The sequence below is a fragment of the Brachycentrus maculatus genome, unplaced genomic scaffold, assembly GCF_059751285.1.
Source record: "Brachycentrus maculatus isolate JH-2025_06_01 unplaced genomic scaffold, ASM5975128v1 h1tg001262l, whole genome shotgun sequence".
Lineage (NCBI taxonomy): Eukaryota > Metazoa > Arthropoda > Insecta > Trichoptera > Brachycentridae > Brachycentrus > Brachycentrus maculatus.
Genome location: NW_028281937.1, coordinates 9,305 through 20,892, shown reverse-complemented (window position 1 = coordinate 20,892; position 11,588 = coordinate 9,305). Strand labels below are relative to the sequence as shown.

Sequence of the window (11,588 nt, the reverse complement as noted above, 5' to 3'; positions counted from 1 at the left end):
AGTATCGAGGCATAAATATTTAACTATATTAAGTTGAAAGTATCAGGAGCATATCAAACTCGGGAAGACATAGACAAAATGCAATAGCTGAGGGGTAGAAGACCATATTGATATATATTGATTGATTCCAAACCTCTTTAAATAGGCAAAAAATCAGAATAATATGAAAAACATAGTTGATTAAGTAACAGTATATAATCATTTCTTCTTAATAACATATACTATTTTTAAAAAAATATCATATCTATTTTTAACTAATATTACTAACATTAGAAAAATATAAAATTTAAATAATATAAAATAATCCACAGAGAAGAAATGAAATTAAAAAGATTCTTACTTCGTTACTACCCGCCTGGAATTCTGCTCGAATACGTTCACAGCAACGGAGAACAAGAGACAAAGAGCATCGATCTCCTCAACCTGTCTTCTCAGACTGACGTGGACGAACTCGTCGAATAAATAGTTGCAGAATAACCCATTATCACCTAGAGCAAGAAAGGTCAACTCAAGCTCCTAATAACAAGTAAATAACCCATCTCTAAAGCATCAATTCGAACATTATTACATTTTGTCAACACAGAGCTAATTGAGAAGATTGAGTCTAAAAAATAACAGAAATTCGAGTTATTCAAAACACTCAAGGCGCATGTGCTCCCTCTAACTAATTGTGCATTCAATAAAAATGGAGATAAGTATGTTTCAGACCAGCATATCGTTCAATTTCAATTTCTCAAAACGTTTTTTTTTTTTTTTTTACTTTGCAATAAGGTTCATTACAGGTAGCTACGATCGGACTTGTAAAATCTGGTAAACAGAGACGGGAAAGTTATTAAATACTTTAGAAGGCCATAAAAATGCTGTATATTGTATGGCTTTCAATGTTCCTTATGGGTATAATATCATAACATTATCGTTTTTAATAAAAACTCTTAATGATGGATAGTGACAAAATCGCAACAGGTTCTTTCGACAAGACTGCCAAGCTTTGGGATACTTAAAGCGGAAAATGTCTCTACACTTTCCTTGGACATCAAGGAGAGGTCGTCACTATTAGCTTCGATCCACATAAATCTTTAATTGCCACAGGGTCAATGGATCAAACAGCAAAGCTTTGGGACATGGAAACAGGAAAGGAACATTCAACTCTTAAAGGACATTAGGGGTAAATTGTTTCCCTCAACTTTAATGCAGATGGAGATAAAATCCTCACAGGTTCGTTCGATAAGACAGCTATTCTTTGGGATACTCGCAGCGGAGACCCGATTCATGTTCTGGCAGGCCACACAGGTGAGATATCGAGCACCCAATTTGAGTTTGGAGGAGAAGTTTGCGCAACTGGCTCTATTGATAAGACGTGCAAACTCTGGGAAGTGTAGTCCGGCAAATGCCTTGCGACTTTGAGAGGACATACTGATTAAATATTAGATATTAGTTTTAACTCGATCGGCAGTAAAATCGCCACTGCAAGTGTAGACAGCACTGTTCGAATCTATGATGTGACGACAGCTAATTCGTTAGGAGTCTTAAATGGTATTCAGCGGAATTCTATAAAAATACTATTATTACTATTTTTAACACATTATTTATAATAGGTCATGAAGGGGAAGTGTCGAAGGTTATTTTTAATCCTCAAGGGACGAAACTATTTACAGGTGGATTTGACAGAATAGGAAGAATATGGGATGTCGAGTCATGTAAATTGCTACAGACAATTTAAGGACATGATGATTAAATTTTCTCTTGCAGCTTCAACTACGAGGGCGATACCATTATTACTGGGTCGAAAGATAATACATGCAAGCTTTGGCGTGATATTCATAGTGCAAAAGAAAGTTGAAATACATTTTTTTATATAAACGGTAATATAATAATATTATATAGAAATTATTTTAGGAATTTAGATTTAAAGTAAATTCGTAAAAATAGTTTTATATTACTTCTTGGGTTATTTTAAAACAGTCTCATTTATTAATTCTTTTTTAATGTAATTTTATTGATTCGAACATTTTTAAGAACACTTTGACTTCCTATCTAATCATTCGAAAAATATCTATCTTAATTGATGTCAACAGACCCACTCTTGCTTTCCAAACTCAAACAAAAAAGAGCCTGTCTGGCAGTTATGGCTCTCGAGCTGCAGGAAACTTTCTCATCCATCAAATCTGGCTGCCGAACATCCAAAGCGACAGACCACTCTTTTAAATCTTTCTTGAAAACTTCCAAGACCTCTGAGACTTACTCAGGAACGAGTCACTACTATTAAAGCAAAAGAACACCTAACATATTCCATTCGAGATTAAAGCCAATAAGTTCTATCTTCTCACCCAGTTCGAACTAAGGCTCACAAAATCAAACTCATCGAGAAACTATGACCTCATATCTAACTCCTCGCTTTCTTAATTCTCGAGATGTGAATGACAATTCCTTGTCGACTTCGTTCAATTACAACTAAGGGAGGATATCAGCAAAAAATTACAAGCCTCTCTCTAAATACTTTAGGACAAATAAAAAGAATGAAATTAACAAAATATCTCAAACTGATGGTGAGAGAGATAGTGGAATGTGTTGTGTATCGGAAGACGAGGATGCTGTTAAAAAAGAGGAAGAGGTGGACAAAATCTATGTTGAAATGTAAAATATGCGATAAGAATTATCGTATCTTCGGAACAAATTTCTCGGTCATTACCAATCACATCATAATAGATCTGCTCATACCCGCAACGATAAGTAAAAAAGCCAAATCAAATGAATGTATTTGCGAGCAAATGAATTATTTTGTAAGAAAAATGATTTATGTGGATAATTTTTGTAAAAAGCTCTATGATTAAATTAATATTTATTCTATTCATCTTGAATTCTATGAAAAATAACAAATTTATCTATTATTTTATCAACACATTTATCATGTCCAGGGGAACCTGACTGGGAAAAATATGATTCCTGCTGTGTTATAAATACCTAAATACATGAGCAAGAGGATTTGCATGATTGTTAATTTTTTCCCAGCAGTTTTTGTGCTCTTCGCCAAAAAATAGGTCAGACTTAGATAGTATATTGGATGAGAGGAAAAAAATCTAGCACTTGACTGTACATTAGAGTAGCAAACCGTGACGAATAACAGTAGGAAGTATGAGTAATTCAAGCCAGGAAGCTATTTGAGGATGTCTTTTTTGATGATAATGATACCAGCAAGTATACTTGGCATGCCGATGCCAATGAAGATTTCATGCATCCGTGAGTAGTAATTTAAAAATCCAACAGTCCAGAACACACGCTGGACATAAGAGTATACGTTAGGAATCAGGGACTCGGTACAAAAAGGAGAGTAAGGCGGATGAAGACAGAATGTTCGGTAGCCGTAGTACAGGTAAAGGAAGAAAAACCCAGAAGATATAATCAAGGTAAACAGTCCGCTCAGTCCAATTCTTATGCTATCGAGCACACGACATTGCATTAATGAAACTCGCAAACTGTTAAGAAGATAGGTTGCAAATATCAAACTGAGAAACATTGATGTAGTTCGAATGCTGACTGACAAAGAAATTAGAAACAATGGCAACGCATTTATTCGCAAATACCGTAAAGGTTTTGTCACACTGCTAGTGGATTATTCTCTCGTTTATATCAGGCGGGAAATGGCTGTGAAGGTGAGAAAGCAATAGAGTGGTTCGCTATAGACCCCATGATAGAATATCGAGGCAGGGTTGAACAAAAACAAAATGCAACAGCGTCTCGCAAAGGATGGATTCGAAGGCTCGCAAAAGTTAGCGATTTTATAAAGTGGGACTGTGGAAAGAGCCACAAGTATTTTGTTGATGATAATTAGAATTACCACGGCTACAGTCGGGTTGCTGGATAGAAACATTTAAGTTAATTTTTGTGTTATTGATACTACTGTCACATAGCCTGGAAGGAAGGCAAAATTAATTTAGTATTAATATTTATTATTCAAGTAGTGGTTGCCGTCAAAGCTTGCAGCTGTATATAATTAATATGTTTTAAGTAATGAGATGAGTGCATATGGGTACCGTAGGCAAATGGAGTAGGCTATCCGAAATAGAGAAGGCTCTAATTGGTCCAGAAGGGGAAATACCAGCTGACGAGCATAGGTCCCACGAGATACAGAATATTTGAAATGATCAAATATTTCTTGAGCTCGTGAAACACTTTGGTCGTTGTGATCTGCTGCGTGGTTACCATTTTTGTGTAATAAAAAAATAATAATTATATATCTTGATGAAGCAAAATAAGAAACCCTTTATAGTTTCAAATTCAGTTTAATTATTTGAATGGCGATATATGTGTTTTATAGATATGTATTTAAAGACTTACACATTAATTAATTTATTTAACTGAATACAAAATGATGGAAACAAATCTATTTAAAGAAAAACTCTTCCAAAACTTCAAGGATGCCGGCTTGGTAGGCAACATGAAGATTACCCTCAGGAAAACACTCCTTGACAAGCTCCAAGCAGTTAATCCTGATCCTTCGGCAAGACAGAAAATATAATAGTCGCAGCGGAATCTGCCATTCGTCATTCGAAGGAAGTTTCAAGACACAATAATAGCCGACTATCTCCAGTCAAACGGATATGAATACACATCAAGTATATTTCTGCCTGAAGCATCTCTGGGTAATTGAATTGAACTTCACGTTAAATACTTATTTTAAAAAAAGTTCTACCAATATAGAAAAGGAAGACTGTTTGACGAAGAATGAGCTCTGTAAAATTCTCGATATTGAAGATCACCAATTCACGAAACTGAAGTCTCTAAAATCCACCGACGGTTTCAGTGGGATAAGCTTTCTAGATATTTTAGTATATGTGTATTATTCGTGGATGCAAATCGAACACTTATAGACACAGACCCAGACAGACTACGACGAACCAATATCTAAGAAGCTCGCCAATATAGATAGGGAGTACATGCTGAAGATGGATTACTGGGCACTCACCTCGAACAGTCCATCCACTCTCAACGAGCAGGTAGATAAAGCCCGACGTGAGGTATAAGAGAGAATGAAAGCTAGCTTCGAGCACGAAACAACGATTCTAAAGAACGAGATCGAAGCCAGAATTAAGAGATAAGAGTCCGACCGATATTATAAATTAAGTTTATTATCGAATAGAGAGAAGGATGCAGCAATCTAAAAGAAGCAGACTGATTTAAAAAAGAGAGAGAAAGAAGTGTTGTAATCGCTTGAAAAGAAGAGAAAGGAATGCGAGTAACAAGTGGTGAGAATTCGGCAGAAATAGCATTAGCTGATAAAACACTATTAGTTTAAAAATCTAGAGTTAGAGAAGTATTATGACGAAAAAACTAAATATGTGAGATAGCGAGAAAAAGAACTGTAGAAGTTGGAACTTCAGTGCAAGGTCAAAAAAAGATAGTACGAAGACTCGATACGAATGGTCAAGAATAGGATTGTCTAATAAGCAGCGAGAATGTGACACTCATAAATAATTTAATTGCTCATTCATTTATATTAATTTAGTTTGCATATATATTATTGTATTTTTTCGATATCATTCAATTTTTTTCATTGCTTATAAATAACCGACTGAACAGTTCACATATTAGAATTTAATAAGATGATAGGTTCCTCCGAACTGGCACTGTTACTATGTCTAATAGTTACAACATTCGCGTGTTCTCTCAACGACCAAATAATCTTTATTGCGCAATAACCCAACATTCCGTTTCCAATAATCAAAAACCCATACACAAATCCTTCAGAATAATATTTGGCATAAGTCGCTGAAAGTCTCAAAAACAAGATACAAGTATGCGCAATCCAATACACCAGTTCGTCTCGACTGAACTATTCCTTAAAAACATTCCCATCCAAGTAGGCCATGGACAAGGGATGGTCGGTGACACACCAAGGACGATGTGCAGCTTGTTCTACAACCCAAGATCTATGGGTCTATTTAACAACAGACTTAACGAGAACTGTCAGAAAGTGTGGGTATTTAATTAGTATTTAAACTTATTAAAATATACGGTATATATTTTTAGTGTGGATAAATTTTATTCGCTCTCTGCCTTAAGAAAGTGCATACAACGCCTAGGGTTTTCTGACGCCTGTACCGAAGTATGGCTGTGGAATACTGTGAACACCAAAAAACATTGCAACAGACCGTGTATGTATGCTTTAATTACGAACCAACCTTTCGTGATTGACGGAAATCTGAACAAGTGTTTGGAGTGTGATGAAGACATATCGGGCCCCATATTTAAATTTGAAAGTGGGAGGACGAGACGCAATTCAGGTATTCACAGCTAAATCGATCGCCCTGAAGACTAAATCTACGAAATGTCACATTGCTACTTTTGAAAGATATCTTTTACCAATAAAAATACGAAGGTTCAATAAAAAGTTTTTTTGGAAAATAACCCGAACTTTTGGTTCAACTAAAATAACAAATAATATAAGAACTTCGCGCTTGCATTAATTTCTTCATTAGATATAGCATTGTCAATCTCGTCCTTAGCTTTATTCTATTTAAGTTTTACTTGTTATTTTCATCGTAATTTGCCAGGCCAACATTTACTTATTCATCGAACCGGTATTTATCATTTGATTCACAATAATAGATTTAATTTGATGATATCGCTATAAATACAGAGAAATCACTTACTTCTTGTTTATACTTATAATCTATAATTTAAATAAAGAAATAGAGTTTTATTCTCGTTCAATGGATATTCTCGAAAATACCAAAAGTACGAGATATCTAAAAAATCTAGCACATAGAGACAGGGAACTCAATAAGTTTAAAACTATCGCTCAAACCACGGGGGTTATTCGGCGACACCTTCTCTCTCACTTTAATTACAAAAAAGCTTCTGCTCTCAAAGCTCTATGGGGAAAAAGCCGATCTTACTATGAATACTAATATTCGGGGTGCAAAAAATATGGCACTGAGTACGTGCTTTATAGTTGCCAAGTCTATAAAATGAAAGTTGCAAATTATTGATTTTGATTCCTCTTTGTTAATATTAATATTTAATCTAAATGAAATAATGAAACATTGAATTCTTGGAACTATTTAAATCATATTTAATATACTTTTATAAATGTATTTTTTATAAATTTGTTGCCATTTTGGAATCAATAGATGTTTGAATATATCCCAAACACGTTAAAATATATAGGGGTTGGGGTTGGGGTTGGGGTTGGGGTTGGGGTTGGGGTTGGGGTTGGGGTTGGGGTTGGGGTTGGGGTTGGGGTTGGGGTTGGGGTTGGGGTTGGGGTTGGGGTTGGGGTTGGGGTTGGGAATTATCTCCTATGAACATTAATAAAATACTTATGGGGTTTTGTACTTTTTGACAGTTATTTTAAGTGCTTTTTCCTTCGTGTCCTTCCCGGAATAACTAAATGCTCCGCTCAGAACTTGCGACTTGTTGGTATAGGTGACCTTTGAGCCTTGTTTAACACTATAATTAAAATAATTTGCTATGATTAAAGTGTGCTTTACATAAACAATTAACCATCTGTAGTTAAGTAAAATGGATAGTCTAGAATTTTGCCTTCATAGCTATGAATATTCTCGAATCGTGCCGTTTTGAGCTGGCTTAGCTCAAACATATTATCTCGGACACAATATCCATAAAGTTCTTGGACAGGGATGCTGGTTTCGTCAGCAATTATGTAAGCTAACTCTTGGTAATTGGCTTAGTGGTCAATGTAAACCTCTTGGGTCTTTTCGAGAATTCCATACTCGTTATTGAGTTTGCGAATATATACGGAAATGCCTCTACTTGGTTCTTCGGTGAGTAATTCCCACACCAAAGTCACTTTAAGAATCTTTTCAATTCTTGTATCATCGCTGAAAATCTGCCCAAAACGGCCATGCTTCAGCTCTCGGATCCGCACGCATTGCGGGTTCGGAGTTTTGTCTTTGTCTCGACTGCAGATGCTGAGTTTTAAGTCATAAACCGTTTGATTGTCATCCATCTCATAGTCTTCTGGCTGGTCTCTCATGTATTATATTCCGTCTTCATGGTCACAGATAAATCCTCGGACGATGCTGACTAACCCTTTGGCCGACCTGCCTAGCTCTAGGAATAGGTTTTGCGAATGAACCATCTTGAGGTCGATGAGTCTCTTCTTGTAGTCAATGATTTCGGGCTGAGTAATATTGCTTCTTTTGACTCTGAATTCCGATAAGCCTATATTAATAGTTTTGGCTAGCTTCTGTTTCAAATCCATGAATGTTTTCCTATTATCGAAGTAGAAGTCCGCCTCCTTTTTTTCGGCCGATGTCGGATCATTGCATTTTACAAGAAAGCGATGCTTTTCGGATTCAAATTATACTTCCCACATTAACTTCATTCCATCCGCTTGAGGTGGCTCAACATAAAGGTTTAGGGAATTGAAGAATCTAAGCCCCATTAATGTTTTAGTCATATTATCTGCCTTGCTCACTAGTTCATATGCTGAGTTTTTTCCTGTCGCAAAGGATCTTTTGATGATCACTGGCTGTGTAATTTGAGTCTTTGCTTATACAAGCTTCAAGAAATCTGAGAAAAGTGAATCATCTTTGACTTTGATGCTGAAAGGCTTTAGCAAGGCTTAAGAAAGCAACGTCAAGCCTTCCCTCCATACGTTGATCTTGATGGCGATAAGTCGAGGGTCGTATTCTTAGAAAACATCGGATTATTCTTTTGTTTATATTATAAGTGTAGCTTGGTCTTTGAATCCGATATCTGCCAACTTAATAACGCAGTCTCGGGAGAATTAGGGAGACCTTCAAGCATTGCATCCTAATAATGATTATACCTCCTGAGTCTCCAGTTGTGGTATTAATGCTGTAAGTTGAATAAGGCCTTAACTTTTTATTTTAAATCATAAACCGTTGAAGTCGACCGATTCAGATCTGATATCACCCGTAAATCGATATTGTTGATATATACTTTGATTTTGATTGAGCTTTCTGTGATCTTCAGTTCTTCGACTCGTTTAACGAGCTTTACAGTCTATACTGCTTGCTTCTCAGCCTCCTTAATTGCATCGGCTTCATCTTACAGAAATAGATCGGAGAGCAATTATGGTGGAATCTCGATATTTTGAACTGTCTTAGTATTTGTGGTTTTCTTGTAGAAGAGCATGTAAGCACTCGCTCCTTCTTTGGCACCCATGTGGTTTCCAAATTTTTTCATCTATTATCTCCTGACCTTAGAGACTCTGTCGTCGTTAAACTCAAACCAATCATTTCCATCGTTTATATACGCATAATAGTGTCCCCCGAAGGCCCCGCCGAGTGTACCAATACTGCATACAATGCATATGTATTTTATGGGTATTATTTTACTGGATCATAATGTTACTATTCAATTTCAAATATTTTCTCTTTCGTTTCCTCAGTCACTGCAGTTTTTTTCGTCAGAAGATTACTCGTTGGCTTCACTATTGGATCTGAACTATGATCTGCGTTTGCGATTATCTAAGCCCCAATACCGAATAGTAATTAATCACCACTTTGTTCGGTCAACAATGATTTATTTTTAACTTCAGCTATTTTAGGAGAAGAAGCTTCTGCCTTTTTGGAGGAAGGGTCAATTTTGTTCTCGACCCTTTTATATTTCTCGTCAATCTCCCCTTTTCCCATTTTGAGACTCTTCATGAACTCGATGTTCCTCTCTTTCTTCTCGGCCTCGGTCAAGCTGTTTAGACTTGAGGATCCTATCCCCTGCTCGTCCACAAACTTTATATTTTATTCTAATTCTCTGATTTTATCTTCGGATTTCTTCCGAATCTTAGGTGCAGTGGTCCTTTCTTTGAATTCAATTACTTTTGAATTATTACTAGTCCTCGGGGCATGCATTTGAGCCTTCATTTCGTTGGCTCCTTTGGGAAGCTACTTCACGGGAATCTCTTCATAAGGCTTCAGAAAATCACTCATCCGTAGAATCTCAGGAAAGTACACAAACTGATTAATCTTCTCTCTCTGCATTGTATTGTAGTTTAGTTGAAATCTTTTCATTTGAATTGTGAGAATAGGAGGCATTTTAACCAAACGAAGTCCCTTTTTAGCATTTACCTTGGTCCCACATTATTCACATGCATATTTATTGTCTCCTGATAATTACTCAGTCTTTAAATATCCTCTGATTGCTGCTTCAATATTATCGTAATCCGCATTCTCAAACGAGTCCTTTACTGTCAGCGACAAATCGAGAAAAGATTCTTCCCTGCTACTTTCATGTCCCTTTTCACATATTATTGCAGATTTCACAGTACCTCCATATAGTGCTTTGAGCCAATCTCCTTGGGTGTCTTATTACGAAGAGTTTTATATAGCATCAAACAAGACTCTACAAAACTATTGGACGTCATGTTGATCCAAACCTTCGTCTTCCTCCCACTGAAAGCTTTTGATAAGCTTCTTGGTAGAGACCTTTTGGTTAGACTATTGAAGTCTGACGAAGAGTTGCTGAAGCTGGTAAGGGATGCTGTCGACCCTTTCGCCCTCCTTCTTGGAGTCGTAACGATAGTCATAAACGTGGGTTCTAAATTCCGGGGTCATGAAGAGAGTTTGGAGCAGGGAATTCATATAGCATGTTGCTCCTTGGTTCTCGATTCCATTATAATGAGTTTGGCTCATGCAACTATTATATTAATTGAAGTTTTTTTGATATTATCAAAATATGTTTTATTTTTTCTCATAATTACGATTTTGAAAGACAAAAAATATTTTTAATCGTTTTTAATCTATTAAATCTTTATTTCTGTCATAATCTGTTCGGTATAAACACTTCACGAGAAAAATCCCTGAACCTTATATCGATTAATTATTTTATTATTAATGCACCACTTTATTTATATTTATTTTTTATAGAACGATCATCATCATCAAAGGCTTAATCATCAAGATTAAGGTACTTACATTAGATAATTTATTAGTCGGTAAGGTTATTAAAATTTTATAAATTTGGTGGTGTTTTAAAAGCTTGAAATTAAAGATTTATATACACTTCATAGTAATAAAGATGTTGGCAAAAGTAACAACCGACTTGGCTGTACGGTCGCAACTTCGTCTAACAGAACTCACAAGTCAACTCAAGACAAAACTAGTTGCAGAGAAAAATATGGACACCAGAAGTAATGTATCAAAATTTATTATGGAATAGACAATATATCAACATGTTTCAGGCTCTTCAGCCACATCTCATTTCTCCATGAAATGATCAATAATTCCCCAATCACTAACGCCGTTTATGTAAAGTTTTATCTCTTTTTACACATCACCCTTCTTACTTTCCAGAATAACATCTCTTCTCGAAACTACACATTATTCTATCCTTCGCCCAGCCGATTCAGATTAACTAAATAATTGCCTTCGAATCGAACATTCACGATCGAGATACCACCCTCTCCATTTTAAAACCGGTCATTTCCGGAACGCAGGAATTCCCTTTATTTTAATTAACTCAATGATCTCCATAAGTATGTGGATCTTAGGCATGGTGTGAATGACCCTCCCATGATCAGAAAAATACAATAATAATATGTCAAAGGAACCCTATTGGATCAGTAAAATCCGCTAGGATTTCCCGAGAAGTATCAACTTCAA

At 35.9% G+C, this 11,588-nt stretch overlaps 1 long non-coding RNA gene and 1 pseudogene across 2 annotated transcripts; one reads left to right on the top strand and one right to left on the bottom strand.

Moving 5' to 3' along the window:
* The first annotated feature begins 324 nt into the window (after nucleotides 1-324).
* Nucleotides 325-1,169, top strand: LOC148299252 (uncharacterized). Its single transcript, XR_015839104.1, has 4 exons — nucleotides 325-526; nucleotides 584-695; nucleotides 772-894; nucleotides 947-1,169. It is a non-coding gene; the product is annotated as an uncharacterized LOC148299252 (long non-coding RNA).
* A 6,166-nt stretch (nucleotides 1,170-7,335) lies between these two features.
* Nucleotides 7,336-10,609, bottom strand: LOC148299251 (ubiquitin carboxyl-terminal hydrolase 47-like; annotated as a pseudogene). The gene is made up of 3 exons (XR_015839103.1): nucleotides 10,364-10,609; nucleotides 7,491-9,295; nucleotides 7,336-7,449 (listed from the first exon to the last, which is right to left on the bottom strand). The product of XR_015839103.1 is annotated as a ubiquitin carboxyl-terminal hydrolase 47-like (transcript).
* Nucleotides 10,610-11,588: the final 979 nt, after the last annotated feature.